Here is an 18870-nt window from a genome sequence, read left to right on the forward strand (position 1 = left end):
AATAAAGAATTGATGCTTCTCATCTTTCTCCCTTCCTGTCTGTCTGTCTCTATCTGTCCCTCTCTCTGTCTCTGTCTCAGTCTCACAAAAATAACAATAATAATAATAATAATAATAATAATAGCCTGACCTGTGGTGGCGCAGTGGATAAAGCGTCGACCTGGAAATGCTGAGGTCGCCGGTTCGAAACCCTGGGCTTGCCTGGTCAAGGCACATATGGGAGTTGATGCTTCCAGCTCCTCCCCCCTTCTCTCTCTGTCTCTCTCTCCTCTGTCTCTCTCCTCTCTAAAAAATGAATAAAGTAAATAAAAAAAAAAATTAAAAAAAAATTGGATTGTCTTTAAAAAAAAAAAAAAATAATAATAATAATAATAATAGCTAACCCTTATGGAGAGCTTAAAATATGATGTCATAAAAGCCTAAGGGATAGATACTAATACCACTTCATTTTGCGGATTGAATATGATTGAGACAGAGAGGTTAAGGTCACATTGTCATTAACTGATGGAGCCATAATTTGAATGTTAAGCCAGTGGTTAGGTCTTCAAAGAATAATGTTGTTAAAAATAAAAATGTTTATATTAGAATCTACTCACCATTGTGGTAAGGTTGGGGATTTATGTTAACCATTCCTGTGGCATGGGAAATATCCTCCATGAACAGAAGGAATTGGACAGTTTCTCCTCTGTCTATGAGTGGAAGGGCATTGGGGAGACCTGATATCTAATAAACCTGCTTTCAAACACAGTTAAATGGTTGTGCCATGGCAACTTATGAGTCACTAAACTCTTAGACGAGTCACTTAAACTCCTTAACTCAGCACTGCCTTACACAGATGACAGATTTACTTTTATTTGATGCTTTAGGTTCTGATCAAGACTTTCAGTTGAGAGTCTCAAAATGCAAATACGTACAAATTTTGGTTTTATAAACTCATCCAGGTTTAGCAATAAATCTGATCTCACTAGAGAATTGTATCATGTTGGGTTCCTTTTATGCTGTCACTATAATTGAATTGCCTTGTCACCAAAAGGATTATTTTGAACTCATGAAAAAACTTCTTTAAAAAAATAAATGACAATGAAAGCCCAAAGGACATTCAATATGAAACCAAATTATTATAGCATTAAAGGATCTAAGTTAAATCCATGAAGGCAAGAAAATTCAAAGCAAGGTTTTAGGAATAAAATTCCTTCCGTTTCATGCCTCACTGCATGTGCATTGCCATTCCTTAAACATATAGGAGGAAGCAGAGACAGTAAAATTAAGTAGCTGACAACTCCCATAGACCTTTAGATCAGTGAAGGAACTAAAAGTATTGGTAATAGGAGCAGGAGCAGAAGGGAATAGTCCAATTTTTTTTTCAAATAAAACCTTTTATTGTAACTATTCTCTCATATTTTCCTTGTCCTTGGTATTTTCTTCAGCATACTTCCTAGAAGCTATCTTTTGACCATAAAAATGATACTAGAAAAATGAGATTCCATTTTAGGTGCTATCAGCGTCCTTTTGCCTGACCTAATCATCTCCCCCTAGCTGCTGCTGTTCCCAGATACTGCCTCCTCACCTTCACTTCCTTTCTCTCCGCTGGCCCACCCTAACAAGAATTACCTCTCTTTGTCCTTTGCATTTGGCCCCCTGTTAAACCGCAAATCCATTTTGTGTACTGGTGCCTTTACCAGGTCTCGGTACTGTCCTGACGACCATGTCCAGCTGTTCCAATATCAGCAGGAAGGACAGTGTTCTTGAACCAGTGGGCAAGCAGCCACTTTTCCTATTGCGTCATATCATTTAGAAAGCTTTGAACTTACCTATACTCGGCTTCCTAACGAGCCTAAAAACAAATGTTTTCTGGCTCTTCTTATAACGAATTAAATATTCTGGAGTCACTTTTATTCATACAGGAGAACTCTTTTCTGTAAGTTACAATAAGGACGACTACAGGGTGTCCTTGGCTTGTACAGGCTCCGGTGAGTTCACGGTGAAAGTATCCAGCGTTGTTTAGCAACACCTTGCTTGGTTCAGTCGTGTCCACAGCTTTGCAGTTCAGAGCATCGGGCATAATTTATGTTTCTTCTTTCTCCCTTTGTAATGAAAATGGTCTAAGATTTGGTAATTCCTCTTGGGCGGTCTCAATTCAGTAAGCTAACCTTTTTTTTTTTTGGTTATTATTTATGCTACAGAAAAATCTGGGAGGGTAGAAAACCCACCTAGAGTCTATATTTTTAACATTAAATCTAGCCAAGGTAACAGAAATATGCGGATTAATCTTTATTATATACAACTCAGTCTTTTCCACCTATTTCAGTTTATTCAAATAAATTAATACAGTGCAGTTTTATATCTTTTTCACAAGATGGCACTGTAACTTTCTGTATTTATTACCAAGCAGGGACATACAATAGCATTCTAAAATTTATAGTTTAAATTACATAAATTGTAGCTGAAATGGAATATAATAGCACAAAACTCTATGATGATCTAATTTTCTTTAAGAGATTTTAACTCCCTTGAAAAGGTATTTAATAAAACTCAGAATGAACTTAACAAAATTTGTATTTTTTGTTTTTCCTTTGTTTTTAGCATCTATTAATTTAAAAAGTCTTTTTTTTCTCTGAGAATAGTATCATATAATGTGGTATTCCCACTGGTGCAGAGATGCTACAACTCTATTTAGTTTCTACTTCCTTGATTCAATTTTTTAAATAATGTAATAAATATTTACCCGGAGACCAACAGTTTCACATTACTAATGTGTAAAAAGTCAGAATTTTTTTCCCAGAAATTTAGGCTAGGAGCATAAATTCATAAAATTATGAATTAAAATTGGAAACTTATTATTGTCTATGAGCACAAACCTCTAAAGAATAAACATTTTTAAGAAGATATAGAGAACAGGAGTGATAGGGAAATAAAAAAGAAAGTAAGAATGCATAATTCTTTAAATTCTTCCATGTCCAGGTTCTGAGATATGCATTTCATGTAATTCTAAGGAATAATAGTAGTGAAGCTTTATTGAGCTCTTATTCTATGCTAAACACTGTACTGGATTCTTTGAATAAAAGAGTTCACTGAATTCTCAAAGCCATATAAGATAGTTCCTATTATTATTTGTATTTTACTTAGAGAAATTGATAGTAAAATTATTCACTCATGCATTTCTTCTTTCAGCAAGTGATCATTGAGTGCCTACTATGTGACTTGAATGTTTGGATGTAGCTCAGTTGGAATTAAATCCAGAAGCTGCTGAGACCAAAGCCCCAAACTCCTCCACTTAATTACAGAGCTGTGAAGAATCAATTTCTCAGATAGTCCTAACAGGCAATTAAGTGGTGAAGAAGAGGAAAAAAAAATTCCATTATAAAATGAGTAAGCAAATTGACATACCACCAAAAACAGCATTAGCTTCTTGATCTATGTGTTTTCCATAATGTTAGCTTAAGTCTCCCTTACACAAGATTCAGCTTGGCCAGAATATGATATTTACAACAATTCATCAACCATTTCTTGAACACCTACTCTGTGCTAGAGTAAAATATACTTAGAGGGTAAAAGTAGGCATGGATGGGTATACAACATAATCAAATGTCAAAATGACCTGGAGATGTTTTCTCTGAATCTATGTACCCTAATTAATCAATGTCACCCCATTAAAATTAATAATAAAGAAGAAAAAAAAAGTAGGCCAGGAATGACTTCCGGTTAAGAAAGTAGATTAAGAAGGAAAACTCTTTATCCCCCAACAACAATTAGAAATCTCAATTAAACATTTTAAAAAATTTTAGTAGTATGTAGCCAAGCTCAATACTAGAAAATCATCTAGATTACATAAATAAAGTAGGAATTTAAAGCTCAGAGTATAAAAGATATTAAAGTTGCCCTGCCCCCGGGGCGCCAGGTATCATACTCAGGAGGTCAGGCTCCGAATGCAGTCCTGCACACAGCAGACGTGCTGGCCCCTGCCTGACAGGAGAAGGCAAGAAGGACTCGTCCTGCCAGGAGGCCAGGAGGCCAGGAGGCCTTAGGAAGAGCCCAGAGGTGGCCTTAGAGGTGAGGAGGGGATAGTCCAAATGGAGGGATCAAATCTATGCTCAAGCGAAAGCGGCTAAATTCACACTAGGCACATTGTGCGGAAATCTCAAACTAAAATACATGATAGTTGAAAACCTCAGTATAGGCAACATAAAACCACTCAAGACCTGCCTTCCAGGCCCACATGAAACTGCTAGGAAAGATAACTCTTATGGAAAGTGAATTCAGGCCCTGGCCGTTTGGCTCAGTGGTAGAGCGTCGGCCTGGCGTGTAGGAGTCCCGGGTTCGATTCCCAGCCAGGGCACACAGGAGAGGTGCCCATCTGCTTCTCCACCCCTCCCCCTCTCCTTCCTCTCTGTCTCTCTCTTCCCCTCCCGCAGCCAAGGCTCCATTGGAGCAAAGGTGGCCCGGGCGCTGAGGGTGGCTCCATGGCTTCTGCCTCAGGTGCTAGAATGGCTCTGGTTGCAACAGAGCAACGCCCCAGATGGGCAGAGCATCGCCCTCTGGTGGGCATGCCAAGTGGATCCCAGTTGGGCGCATGTGGGAGTCTGTTTGACTGCCTCCCCGTTTCCAACTTCAGAAACATACAAAAAAAGAAAAAGAAAAAAAGAAAGTGAATTCATAAGCAGAAATTATATAAGAAAGTTTAGTAGTCAACAAGAGAAACCTTAGTCCCGATAAAGCAGAGTTTCATAACTATAATAATAAAGCAAACTGATGGGGACTTTAATATACATATGTATAAAATGTTCAAAGAAACTGAATATATATTTTTAAGAGAGCAAATCATTAAAGCAGAAAGAAGTTGGACCATTATTAAACATAAAAAGAAAATAAATTCACTTAAAAAACTCAATAGATGTCTTAAATAATGGTTTAGACAAAGCAGAAGAGAAACTCGTGAATTATTTGAAAAATAAATCTAAGGAGATAATTAGAACACAGCACAGACAAATAAAAGAAGATGGAAAATATGAGAGTTAAGAGAACTTGAAGATAGAATGAAAATGTCTGGGTATGAAGAGAAAATGGGTAGAGATTTTCAGAAGTAAATAACAATATGAGACCACAGACTAAAGAAGCGCATTCCACTGAGCAGGACACATAAAGAGAAATTCACTCTTAACCACATATTAAAAATTGCAGGATAATATAATCAAAAAGTTCTCACCCTTGTCACCTCTGCACTGTTTCTGTTCCTGTTCGTTGACAAATCCTCCTGCTTGTTCTTTTTTTCAGTTGAATTTGTTGGGGTGACATTGGTTAATAAAATTATCAAGGTTTCAGGTGCACAGCTCTATAATGCATCATCTCTATATTGTATCGTGTTCGCCACCTCAAGTCAAGTCTCCTTCCGTCACCATTAATACCCACTTTACCCTCCTCTACCTGCTGCCACTTTCCTCTTCCTCATGTCATCACCTTACCGTTTATCTGTCTGTGAGCTTTGAGTTTGTGTTTTATTTTGCTTAATCCCTTCACCTTTTTCACCCAGCCCCCAACACCCCTCCCATTGAGCAGCAGTCTGTGTTCTGTATCTATAAGCCTGTTTCTATCTTGACTGGTAATTTATTTTGTTCATTAGATTCCACATATAAGTAAAATCATATGGTACTTGTCTTTCTCTAACTGGCTTGTTTCACATAACATAATACTTTACAGGTGGTATCCTTCTTTTTTATTCACTCATCTACTGGTGGAAACTTGTGCTGCTTCCAAATCTTAGCCATTGTGAATAACACTGCAGTGAACACAGGGGTGCGTAAATTCTTTTGAATTAGTTTTTCAGGTTCCTTTCAGATGTATTCCCAGAAGTGGAATCACTGGGTCATAAGGCAGTTCTATTTTTAATTTTTTGAGGTTAACTCCAGTCAGTGGCTGTAACAATCTTCCTTCCCATCAACAGTGCACAAGGGTTCCCTTTTTCCAAATCTTCACTTACATTTCTTGTTTGTGGGTTTGTTGCTGATAGCCATTCTGACAGGTGTGAGGTGACACCTTATTGTGGTTTTAAAATATATTTCTCTGATGCCTTTTGCTTGTTCTTAATTCTGAGCCCTTAGAACGAAATGCCTCAACCTCTTACCCATGCACCCACTTTGTGCCTAAATTTTTCAGCCTCAGATATACGTTGTGTAAAATATATTAGGTCAAAAGTCTGGGAAATCAGTACTTAAGCCCACTTGAAAGTCAGCGAAGGTCATTTGAAAGTCAGTGAAAGTTAGTAATATTACCTTCCTCCGGGGGACAAGAGTATTTTCAAAACCATAAATAAGTAACAGGTGAAAGGAGTAACATGTTTCTTTTCTGAAAACCTCAGGCATAACCGAACCAGGAAAGTAAAAATGTGGTGGAGATCTTCAAACAGGAAACCAACTTATTCTTTTATAACAAAGCATTTCCTCTTGCAGATAAACCTTCCCTCCTATTAGAGAATAGAGTGAAAAATATATATATATGATCAGTAAAATCAAGTAACAAAAAGATGAAGCAGGAGGTTGGTTTCCTTTAGCAGACTGGGTCCTTTGGTGGCCTATTGGGATTGTGCAGCCTGGGTCCTGGGCGAGAGGAACTGCAGCAAGGTGTCAGACTGAGCCTGAGGCTTAGAAAGAAGCCTACAAGGGAATGACAAGGACAAAGCAGCCGCTGGGAGAAGCAGCAGCTCCTCGCTTCTGTGCTACACAGTAAGAAGTGTGTCCAGGAAAAAATGTGCGAAAGGCAAATCAGCTGAAGTAAAAGGGAAAACAAACTGTGCCTGCACCTAGAACTTCTGTGCCCAGGACATCAAAGATTGAGTCATATTTTATCATTCATTCATCCATTCATTCAGCAAGGTGTTTTGTTTTGTTTTTAAAATTTTATTTATTCATTTTAAAGGGGAGAGAGAAAGGGGGGGGAGCAGGAAGCATCAACTCTCATATGTGCCTTGACCAAGGAAGCCAAGGTTTCAAACCGGTGACTTCAGCGGTCCAAGTTGATACTTTATCCACTGTGCCACCACAGGTCAGGCCATTCAGCAAGTTTTATGGAGCTATTAGTATACGTGTGGCAGTATGCAAGGTGCTGCACAAAGATGGCGTAATAAAATCTCTGTCCTTCAGAGTTTCATGAGCAAGCCTGGCAAATATTCTAGTAAACACAAAACAGTGTGATCATGTGCTATAGCAGTACACCGGATGCTGTGGGAATTTAGAGGAGAGAATGACTGTTCTAGGGTCTTAGTGAAGGCTAGAAAATACTTCACAGAAAGTGCATTTAAAGAGTAAATAGCAAAGCTAAGACACAGTGGTATAAGACAGGATGCTGAGGGGTAAAAACTGCTGCTGGTCCAGGATGATCAGAACCCAGGTGGCTTTGGGATAGGGTAGGGATAATGATAGAGCAGTGGTCAGAGTCAGAACCCAGGTGGCTTTGGGATAGGGTAGGGATAATGATAGAGCGGTGGTCAGAGTCAGAACCCAGGTGGCTTTGGGATAGGGTAGGGATAATGATAGAGCGGTGGTCAGAGGCCAGTTTATGAAAGACCTGAGCCAGGGTGAAGAGTCGACTTTATGTTGTAAGAAATCCAAGAACTACATGATTCCATACATTGGTGGAACATAAAAACGAGACTAAGAGACATGGACAAGAGTGTGGTGGTTACCAGGGGTGGGGGGAGGGAGAACATAGGAGGGAGGGAGGGAGAGAGTTAGGGGGAGGGGGAGGGGCACAGAGAACTAGATAGAGGGTCACGGAGGACAATCTGACTATGGGCGAGGGGTATGCAACATAATTTAATGACAAGAAAACCTAGACATGTTTTCTTTGAATATATGTACCCTGATTTATTAATGTCATCCCATTAACATTAATAAAAATTTATTAAAAAAAAAATCCAGAGAAAGTAAAGGATTTTCTTTCTTTCTTTCTTTCTTTCTTTCTTTCTTTCTTTCTTTCTTTCTTTCTTCCTTCCTTCCTTCCTTCCTTCCTTTTTCTTTCTTTCTTTCTTTCTTTCTTTCTTTCTTTCTTTCTTTCTTTCTTTCTTTCTTTTTTAGAAAGTAAAGGATTTCAAACATGGAAAATATGGCCAACACTTATTAATGAACTACCCAACAGCCATTCCCAACTTTCTTTATCTTTGCCCATTTCTCTTTCAGGAAGGTTAAAATAATAAAATAAAATAAAATAAAAACCCTATATGTTCATTTTCCTAGTCTTGCTTGCAGTCTGAATGCCTTAGAACCTGGTTCTGGTCAATATGACACAAGAGGAGGGAGGTCTCCTTAGTAGGCTACCTGCAAAGTTTTCCTTCCTTCCTCTCTGATACAAGCAGACAGGCATGTGAGCCTTCTTTTCTCATCACCCTGGCCACACCCTTGCTTCTTGTCTTTTTATTCTGAAGCCTGAGGGCATGATCCCTGGTGCCACAGGGAATAGCAAGAATTACAGAAACTTGAACAGAATGCCCTAAAATCTGGAGCTGCTAGTCTAATCTTCAAATTATATATATATTCAGGCTCTTTGCTATATAAACCGTATTCTTATTGCTTAAGTCATAGTCAGCTGAAGTTTTCTGTAACATGCAACCCAAAGGATTCCTAATGGTAACAGAGAGTGAGTTACTAAGATTGACTAAAATGTGGTATTTATAAACTAAATTAAACTTATTGTAGAATTTACTGAGGACCTCAATCAGTATTCTAGTGGTTACTAAACAATTATTCAAAGTGTTTACTGCTTATATGTTAAAGATAATTGAAATCCCTCCTACTTTCTGAAAGTATCCTTTACTATCAATATACTAACAGTGTTATATTGGGTTGGTCATAGTTATTACTACTATTCTTACTCTTTAATTATACAGGACTATTAGCTTCATCATTATCACTTTAGTTTGCTTTGCATTTTTTGGTTAAGCTTGTGTGCAGACTTCTTTTCCTTTGATCTATTATTTTCCAAATACTTGTCTTTTAGTTCATGTGTACATTGTGGTTCAGGTAGAATTCAACCATGTTACTACTGATAAAGCAGAGTATCTCACCAGAAATTTGTAGAGAGAGAGATATGCATTAGTGATGGCCTACTACTAGATTTTCGATTTCTAACTTACAAATGCTACCAACGTGTCATAGAATTACATAAGCTTACATGTGAAAACATGCTATATTCTCCTCCTAAAGTACAATATAAGCAATTCATGAGTATTATGACATACAAATATTTCCTCACTCCCTCTTTCCTCCATTCACAGAAACATTCTCCACTCCATACAGGTAACAAGGTTTGGTCTTACATTTCACTGCACTGGTTCTCTAAGACTGTCCCCACAGGGACTGCCCAACAGTGTTGCTAATCACCACTTGACACTCTGACTCACAGTTCACTCAATTGGCTGATGCCATCTTCCCTGAGGGCACATGATTTTCTTGTCTCTGCGGACAAGTACATTACATTGTTCAGGTTTCTGCAAATTTCTCTACTGAAACACTAGCCCAGAAAGAATAAATTTCTAGCAAACAAAAAAAATTTTATTTTGGTATCAAAAGGAAGGGCACGAGAGAGTTCTACCTTCCCAAAGAGGTCAGTCCCCTCCCCATAGCTTGGTTAAGACATACCCCCTTTTTCAGCTCTGTCCATCAACTCTACTCTCTTCTCCTAAGAACACGCCACAACTTTGCTTAGGAAGAGACCCATTTCCTTATTTTTCCTCTTCCCAGCATACAATATCCCAAATATATACTGCAGTCAGGTGACTGGGGTTAGATTCCATTTCCATGTGTGCAATGATAATAGATTTTCTAGTTTGAGTAACTGTTCTACTTTCCTGGTGGTTTCTTTACCTACATGTAATAATAGTGTCTGTCTCATGGAGAGGCTAGTAGGATTAAGTGATAGCTCACAGCTTATAATAATAGTGATTGGCACACAGAAGTTGCTACAAAGAGTTTGTTTAGAAAATAATAATGTGAGAATTCCTTTGACTATTGTATCTAATTAAGATCAGTGTATCTCCCAATGACAAATACTAATTTTCCTTCTGAAATAGAATGGTCAGGTCCTGTGCTGAGGCTATTAGTTTGTTTAAATAAATGAATAAATAAGTACTAAGAGGTTGGACTCATACTATTGCAAAAAAAAAATGCAGCAGAAAGAAACTGAGACTAGAAAAGAACATTGAATTATCTAAAAAACAACATAAAAAGAAAATAATAAAATTAAAACTGAAACAACAATGGGAACTATATATTATGGAAGAACAAAGAGAAAATAAAGAAGAAAAATCAAGTTGTTAGTTCCATTAAGCAAGCCTCAGAGTTAATGAATCTAGTTTCCTATGGATTATGGCCAGGAGAAAATGAATGGTTTAGGTAAGAGCCAGTCCTCCCTGGATACAAAGGTCCAGAAAATTGCTAAGGCAATACCAGCTATTGACAACATTCTAAGAAGAAAGGATATTGCAAACTTCTTTTCATTAAGCAGGTAAGACAATGGTAGGATACCATCAAATGGTGGAGGTGAGGAGCAGAGCACACCCAAAATTCAGCAGAAATGTAGTCAACAGTAACACAAGGGTCAGGGATGCCCAAGTGTTTCTTGAATCCAATTTAGTTTCATAATAAAAGATGTAAAAACTGTGCAAAGAAATATGGGAACTAGAGGATTAATATAAGGAAAGGTTCTGTTCTTTACATTTCTATGAAGGTGGAACGTGGCTTTTAGTGCCAAAAGAAACTTGGCTTCAAGTCCTGACCATATGTCATTGGGCAAGTTATTTAAATGTTCTGAGCCTCTGTTTTCCTCACCGGCAAAAAGAAAATAATATTAGTGGATTGTTACATATTTGAGTGAAATGATCTTAAATTGTCCCTGCAATTAAGTTTTATAGTAAGTGCTTTGTAAATTATAGATCTTTCCCCCTTTCTGTAACTAAATAAGAGAGCTTTTTATGATGGAAAATGAGATTATTAAGAAAATAGAAAACATGAAACAGAATTTTTTTTAACGGTATTGATTTATGTTTGGACTACAAATAAAAGTAGAAAGTGACCCAAAGAACATTTTATTTTAGTTCTCTAAAATAAAATCAGAATTTAATTTTCAAACATAATCCTTCATGGTGTATATATTTGTATATTTAGGCTAATCATAGACTATGTTGGGTTTATACTGATTATATGTAACTCAAGCTTATAGATACAATTTCCTAAGTTACACCTGTACTTGACTATCTCATAGGCATCTCAAACTTTGCTCATTCAAAACCAATCTCCTGAGTCTCTCTACACCTAGATCTCTTCAGGGATTTCTCAGTACAATACAGGGCAACACCAAGTTCGCTTAATTCAAACAGAAAACTCAAGAGGATTCCTCGGTTCACTCTTTCCTTCAACTCCCAGATCCAAGTCACTTTTCAAGGTCTTTTCATCCTACCTCCAAAATTTGTTCATTTTTCTTCATCTCTATTGCTACCCTCGGCTCCCAGCCGACATCCTCTCTAGCCTGGAACGCTGCAATCGGCTTCCAGCTCAGCTTCTGACATTTATTCTTGCTCACTTACAGTCTGTTCTTCACACAGCCACAGAGTAATGTTTTGAAAACACAGATCACGCCATTTGGATCCTAAAAGCCTTTAATGGATTCCCTTTGGACTTAGAGACTTAGACCCAGGACCTACAAAGCCTTATGATCTGGCCCATGACGACCATCCCATCCACCCCCATCTAAGCCATTCACCACTAGGATCACAGACCTTCGACAGTTTCCGAAATATTCTACAATCTTTCTCATTTCTGGGCTTTCATGTTCGCTATTCCCTTTGTCCGGAAAACTCTCCCCCAGCTTCTGACATAGTTGACCCCACCCTTCCATTAGTTCCCAGACAAGCCTTTTTTGAACATCCTGTGTAAGCAATTCCTCCTTTTTAGTTTCAATCATTATCACAACCTGTAATTATTTATTGATTTATTGCTTTAGCTTTTACTTATCTGTCTCTCTCATTAGAATTTAGGCCTGATCAGCATAGAGACTGCATTTGTCTTTGTCTTATTCTGCAGTGTATCCCTTACATTCCGAACTTGCCTGCAACAATTAGATGCTCAATAACTATTTGTGAAATGAATGAATTTTTAGTATATTTCCTCTATTTCTCTTGCTGTTAATAAGAATTATGGGTATATACATTTACACATATAGTATATGCACTGCTTTAAAATAATGAAAGCCCCCATAAGAGTGCAGTCAAAACTTTTTTGTCCTTTAATTTTTCCATTATTTTAAAAATATTTGCATATTGCTGTTCCTGTGGTTATTCAAGCCAAACAGGAAGGTTATTTTCTCCCACAGTAATTAGCTCCTTCTGGGAAAACTTTTTAGAAAAATTTTTTGGGGTCTTGCCCAATTTGAGCACTGGTCTTATGTTAATTTTTTAAAAAATTTCCTCTCATATTTCATCTTAACTGGCAAAAATACTGATTGACAGCTTAAAATCCGTGTCCCTCACTTGGAACAGGAATCGATAGAGGGATTATAAAACCCAGCACAGGGGCAGACATCCACCTGGCTGTTACAAATTTGAAGTCCAAAAAGCACCCAAGCCAGATGGTTTCAACGTGGCTTTTTACTGATAACTTAGACAAAGTACAAAATAACTCTCTTGCCAGATCTCATGTTTCAAATGGTTTTAGAGATGGGAATTAATGTAATGAAAACCAGGCAAACAAACTTTTTTCTTGTTGAAAATGCAGGTTGTACTTTCAAGTGCAGCTGATATGTTTTAGTGGAAGATAATGGTAATAATTTTCTAATTCTACTATTATGAAACTTTTTTTTGGAAAAGTCTGAAACATTACACAAATGCAAGATGTTATGATAGTTATTAATATTATTAACACAGACATTATCATATATGCTAGTTATCAATTGCTGTGTAATAAATCTCTCCCCAAACTTGGTAGCTTAAAACAATATTTATTATCTGACAGTATCTCTGGGTCAGGAATCTGGGTGTGGCTTAACCAGATCTTCTGCTCAGGCCTCTCACAGGCTACAGTCAGGTGTTAGCTGGTTTACAGAAATCTCAAGGCTTAGATGGGGAGGGATCCACTTCCATGCTCACTCATATGGTTGTTGGCAGGATTCAGTTGCACCTGGGCTGGCTGTAAGCTGAAGGCCATCCTCAGTTCCTTGCACTGTGGACCTCTCCAGAGGGCAGCTTACAATGTGGCAGCTGGTTTCACCAAAGCAAGACAGCAAGAGGCAAGGAAAAATACGATTAAGACTACTCACGATCTTTTATGATCCAATGCCAAATAGCATCCCACCACTTTTTGTTGTATTCTATTTGTTAGAAGCAAGTACTAGATTTATCCTACACACTAGACTCAGGAAGAGATTACATAAGGGAGAGAATACCGGAAGGTAGAGATCATTGGTACAATTTTAGAAACAGTGTCCTATTCCTATATCATTATTGTACTTGCTATGCAGAAGCAACATCATATTACATTTAAGAACATATTAGCTTTGAAGTAAGAGGAAAGAGATTGAGTCCCAGATCTATTTATTAGCTATGTGACTAGACAAGTCACTTCTATAAATTTCCATTTCCTAATTTCTAAAAATCTCTCCCTAGGATCGCAGGAAGGATTAAATGAGACATCAAAATGAGCACTTAGCACAGTACTTGACAACTAGTAAGTGCTCAATTAATGTTATCAGTTATTATCAGTATGAGACCATACACGTGATAGGAACATCAATATTTAGGAAGGATTTGTATGTGAAAAATTCAGCACCTGGAATGATGATGATCTCAATATAAGCTATATTGGCAGTCAGATCAGCAATCCATTGTTGGGTTCTGTGGAGTCTACCTCCAAACTACAATTTCAACCTATAGGTTTCTTTCTCCTTGGACACATTCTCTTGCCTGATAATAGCAATAGCCTCTTAATTGGTTTCCCAATTTCTCTCTTTAAGGTCTTCCACTGAAATGTCCATACAGCAACCAATGTGATCTTTAAATATTATAGAAACCAAATTACTCTCCAGCTTTAATATCTTTCAGTGGCTTTGTAGTTTATATGAAATTAAAGTATTTGAATGAGATTACAAAGATCTGCTTATTTTTCTAACTGTATCTTCTACTTTACCTTGCCCTATTCATTCAGTTCAGCCTCACTAGCTTTCGAGTGTTTGAACTCTTCAAGTTCTTACATGCTCAGGGCCTTTGCACATGCTGGAAACGTCTTCCTCAAACACTTCATCTAGCTGACTCCAGTCATCATTATGTCACAGCATGTATCTCTTTCTCGCTATGGGCTTTGGTCACCTTCCTCCTCCAATCCAAATAGGGCTTTCCCATTATTACTTCTAATAGTATCTTGCTCTTTTCCCTCACAGTTTCTAACTTCATACCTTGGTGGGGATTATATGTTCAATGTCTGTCTCTTGTAAGAGGTTTGAGACTATGTCTGTTTTATTCTCCATTTCAAATTCAGTTCTAACATTATACCTGTACATAGTATATATAGTAGTTTTTTTAAAACATTAGTTCTATATATTTTGAGAAACACGTACACAAAGGAAGCTTGCAATGTTAAAAAGATGATGTGAACAATATTGGTGGCTTATCTAACGGAGAAGCCAGTGTTCTTTTAGGAAATCAGAGATAATCATAAATGGTCTCCAATTTCTATTAACCCGCTAAAAATGAACATCTCTATTTGACAGAAATATAGAAATTAAAAATAGTTTGTAGTTCAGAGGAGTCTACCATTTTTAGATTGCTTACATTACAGAAAATATAGTCAATTTTAAAAATACCAGAAAGGTGGGGACGAAGGGCTCTCTGGATCTGTATAGCAAAAATGAGGACCACTTGAATAGGTGCAGTTCATAGGGAAAGTGGCAGTGGCCCCCTTGGAAATCAGCAGCACTGAGCAAGGACAGGGCTGGTGATGGGGGTAGGATGCACAGGAAGGCTCATTTTCCCTGGCCTCATGGTCAAGGACAGAAGAACAAAAGCCTCAATACTTGAACTGCAGCATATATCCCAATACCAAATTTCTCTCCATGCTTGTAACACCTCACCTTAATTTCAGCAGTCTGTCCCCCACTAAAAGGGGTGCCTACACCTTCTACATTTCAGGAATACCTATAGGCCTCAGAGAACAGCTTTCTCCCTGTTTCATGCCACATCAAGGGATAGTATTTGATTTTTCAAAAGTATTTCAAGACTCAAAGTAGTCTCACTATTTTTATTTTATTTTTAGATGAAATAGTAGTATTGAGGTTTTTAAAAAATATAGAATCAGTATCTTTTAGTACTTAAAGATGAAGTAGTTATTGCCTGGAAATTGCTTCAAATGATTTAGGGTACTGGTTGGGGCTTCAGGTTTAAATAAAACAAGATAGGTAATTTTTGAAGCTGAGTGATGATACTTGGGTATTCACTATTTTTATTTGTTTGGAAATTTTAATAATCAAAAGTTTAAAGAATCCTTATCAAATGCCTTTAAAGCCTCCTACACTCTATATGACTGCTTTCCTTCTCCTACCCCCTCCTTAGCTTACAACGCTGACTACATTGCACTTAAAATCCTAGTACTGAGAGTATGGTCCGGTCCAGGCTGCTGTAGTCCGAAGTCTGGCTCCACTACTCAATAGCGTGTGTTATTGATACATGCTGAAAGAGGCAGTACAACTTTTCCGTGACTTAGTCACCTTTTCTGTAGAGTGGAGATAAAAATACCAGGCTCAAACTATTGTGAGGATAAAATAAAATAATGAATGTCAAGTGCAGAGTCTGGCACTTAATTCAGCTAATAATGACAATTATTTATAAATTAACTCAATCAATTATTTAGTAATTACTTTATGGGGGTACTGTTCACAATTAGCTATTATTATTCTCAGAGTTAGCTATCAGCGGTAAATACACCGAAACACTGAACAGGAGGGAACATTTGCAGATGCTGAAGAGTTGGACTGAAAGAGGAAGAACATCAAAGAATGAGAATGAGAACAAAGAAAATAAAGTCACGGGTGCTGGCTTCCGAAGGACACAAGACTCCATGAGGATTTGATATGAAATTCCTCTTCAGGCCACACCTAAGGGAAAGTGCCTGCTTCACTCATGTGTGTGTGGCTTCTTTACCCCACAGCCACCATGGCCTGAGGCAGACACAGCAGCAAGGGCAGCCGGGACGTTTTCTGCAAGCATAGAGCTTCATTGACATGGTGAGAGCCACTCTTCATCCGCAGTTGCCCAGTCCTGTGTCTGCCCACTAATTCTGCCCACCCTCCGCTTCTGGTCGGGGAACTCGGACCCCCTGGTGTCTGAGCCCTGGTGTGGATCCCGTAGTTTCTAGCCTGCTGCCGCCTGCCTGTCCACTGGCCCGCCAGGTCAGGCCCTGCAGCCCTCTCGGCCGGCGCTGTCCACCTCTCTGCTCTGCAGGTCGGCGGTTCAGCCACCTGCTGCCCCCTCCTGCCTCCGTGCTGTCAAGAGAAAGAGCAAGTGTGAACTATGACCTTGGAAACTCAGATTCTTACCAGTAGCAGAATCATTGGCAGTTGTATTACAGACTAGAACGGGAGACAAGGACAGGGGAAAAACTTCTTCTGTTTTCATTTAAACAGCGTATTAGTTTCTTAAAATGTGGGCATTTCATTTAGGAAAAAAATTCTAAGAAATTCTTTTAGAATTATTTTAGAATGTGTGTGAAAGTATACACTCTATTAGAAACTAAAAACATTTACATAAGTCTCAATTATGTTATCTAATTCAGGGTGAACACGGGGTGACATTGCTTTACTTAGGGAACTAAGCCTCCCCTCGCCTCACCATGTGGTATCGGACAAAGAAGTTGACCACCATATTCTTTTAAAAGTCATTTCCTGGTTTTCACTATTTGTCAAGATCTGAATTAAAGACTAGTATTTGTTTGTTTTTTATTTCTTTCATTTCTTAAGTGAACAGCTAGGCAGGGGAGGAGAATCATCCCATAGTATCTACCCATGACATCTGTGGCAATTACAGGGGAGAATTTGAAACTCAGGTTTGCTGATGTGGTCTTTTATAAATTGCTATGAATTCTCTAGAATAAATGATTCTCTCCAATGATTTTCCCCCCTAATTTGGGTGTTGGGGGAGTAGTGGGAGTTGGCAGAATGCCTACTTTTACAACCCTGTGGGAAATAAGCAGCAGTTGGTTATCTTCGCGCTCAGCTGTTGCTCAGCATCTACCCACCCCATGTTGATTTCCTGTTGCTGTATCACCGTCCAGCCTTTGTGGATATTTACCAATCTCCTGCCCACTCCCACGCCCCCTCCTCCTTTCAGTCTCTGCTGCTAATATCACCTCTCTGAGATAATCAGGGCTGTAGAATATGATAGATAATGTGAGCTTTCTCAGCTTTTTCCTCTCCACTGTGATTCTCAATATCGGTATCATCTTAATGAAGATTAAAATGTGTTTGCGTTGGGGGAAGCAGGCAAGAATTTTGCAAAAATACTAGCAGAGGTATTCTCTAGTGGGTAAATTATAAAGGATTGCTACTTGCTTCTTAAAATTTTAGTCTTTGCAAATTGTCAGGAAAGACAGTTAATAATATTTTGATCAGGAAAAATACCTCTGTTTTACAAATGACTTAAGATAATCTTTTTTCTCTTCCCTTCAACATCTCTCCTCTTTTAACTTTTCTGCCACGTCCTTCCTCCCTTCACAAAAAGCCAATAATATTAATTTCAGAGCACAGTAGAGGAATATCCTTTATTTTGGAGACCTCAGAAGAGAGAGTCTTTTCTCCTCAGCCCAGTATTCACAGTTTCCAGAGGCCCAATTACTACCTGTGGTCACAAGACTATCCCCACTCCATTATAGGCCCCACCCCCTGGTCTTGTTCCTGGTCCCTTTCCCAAAGTCTCTTCTTCAGACGGTGTCATATCTTACCCAATCGTACACTCCTTCCTGTTCTCTCCTCTCCCTTCCTCTCCCTCGTAGAACCCCAGATCCATAATTAGCAAACTTCCCCATGCCTCTAATTTCTTGAATGTCCCTAGCATCCCTGGTCTAACTGAAACCTGGCTGGCCCCTGAGGACACCACTCCCTGGCAACCTTCACACAGTCCTTTTAGCTCAAGGCTACAAGTAAAACATAAAATGCTTCTCATTTCCATATCCAAGCCATTTCTCTTTCTTAAAAGCCCAATCCTTTGATTCCTCTGCCTTCTCATTCACTACATTTTCTTCCTTTCTTTGGTTGACCCCCTTTCTAGATTCTCTCTTTGAAGATTTTTGCTCACTGTCTTCTTCACTTCTACAATTGTCACCATTCTCGGTGATATTCGACATCCACAAAAATGACACATCCTGCCTGTCTGGCTCTGGTCCCCAGGTCTTGTAAGGTTTTTCTTCATCCCATCTCAGCCACCCACACCATGGCAACAGCCTGGTCCTTGTCATCACCAATAATGGCACTGCTCTGAAACTGTACTTTCACTATGCTACTTCTTAAATACCACCTCCTGTCATTCTAGCTCACCTGTCCCACCACACATACTGTTATAACTCTTTAGCCCCCTTGACATATTTAAGTGACCACTTTCTACTATTCATCATTTCTCTTCTGTTTTCACATCCCTACTTTCCAGTTTAGACTTCATGGTCTGTCACTCGCAGCCAACTAACCTTACCAAACTTCTCTCTCTTCTTCCATCACATTCACCTATCAAAACTGCAACTTGCTTGAACACCTCTCTGCACCAATATTACTCACTGTCACTACAAAAGTGATACACAGTACCGACACAGTGACTGGTTGCATCCAAATCATGATTTCAAACCCTAGACGAGCATC

This window comes from Saccopteryx bilineata, chromosome 6 (genome assembly GCF_036850765.1).
Source record: "Saccopteryx bilineata isolate mSacBil1 chromosome 6, mSacBil1_pri_phased_curated, whole genome shotgun sequence".
NCBI lineage: Eukaryota > Metazoa > Chordata > Mammalia > Chiroptera > Emballonuridae > Saccopteryx > Saccopteryx bilineata.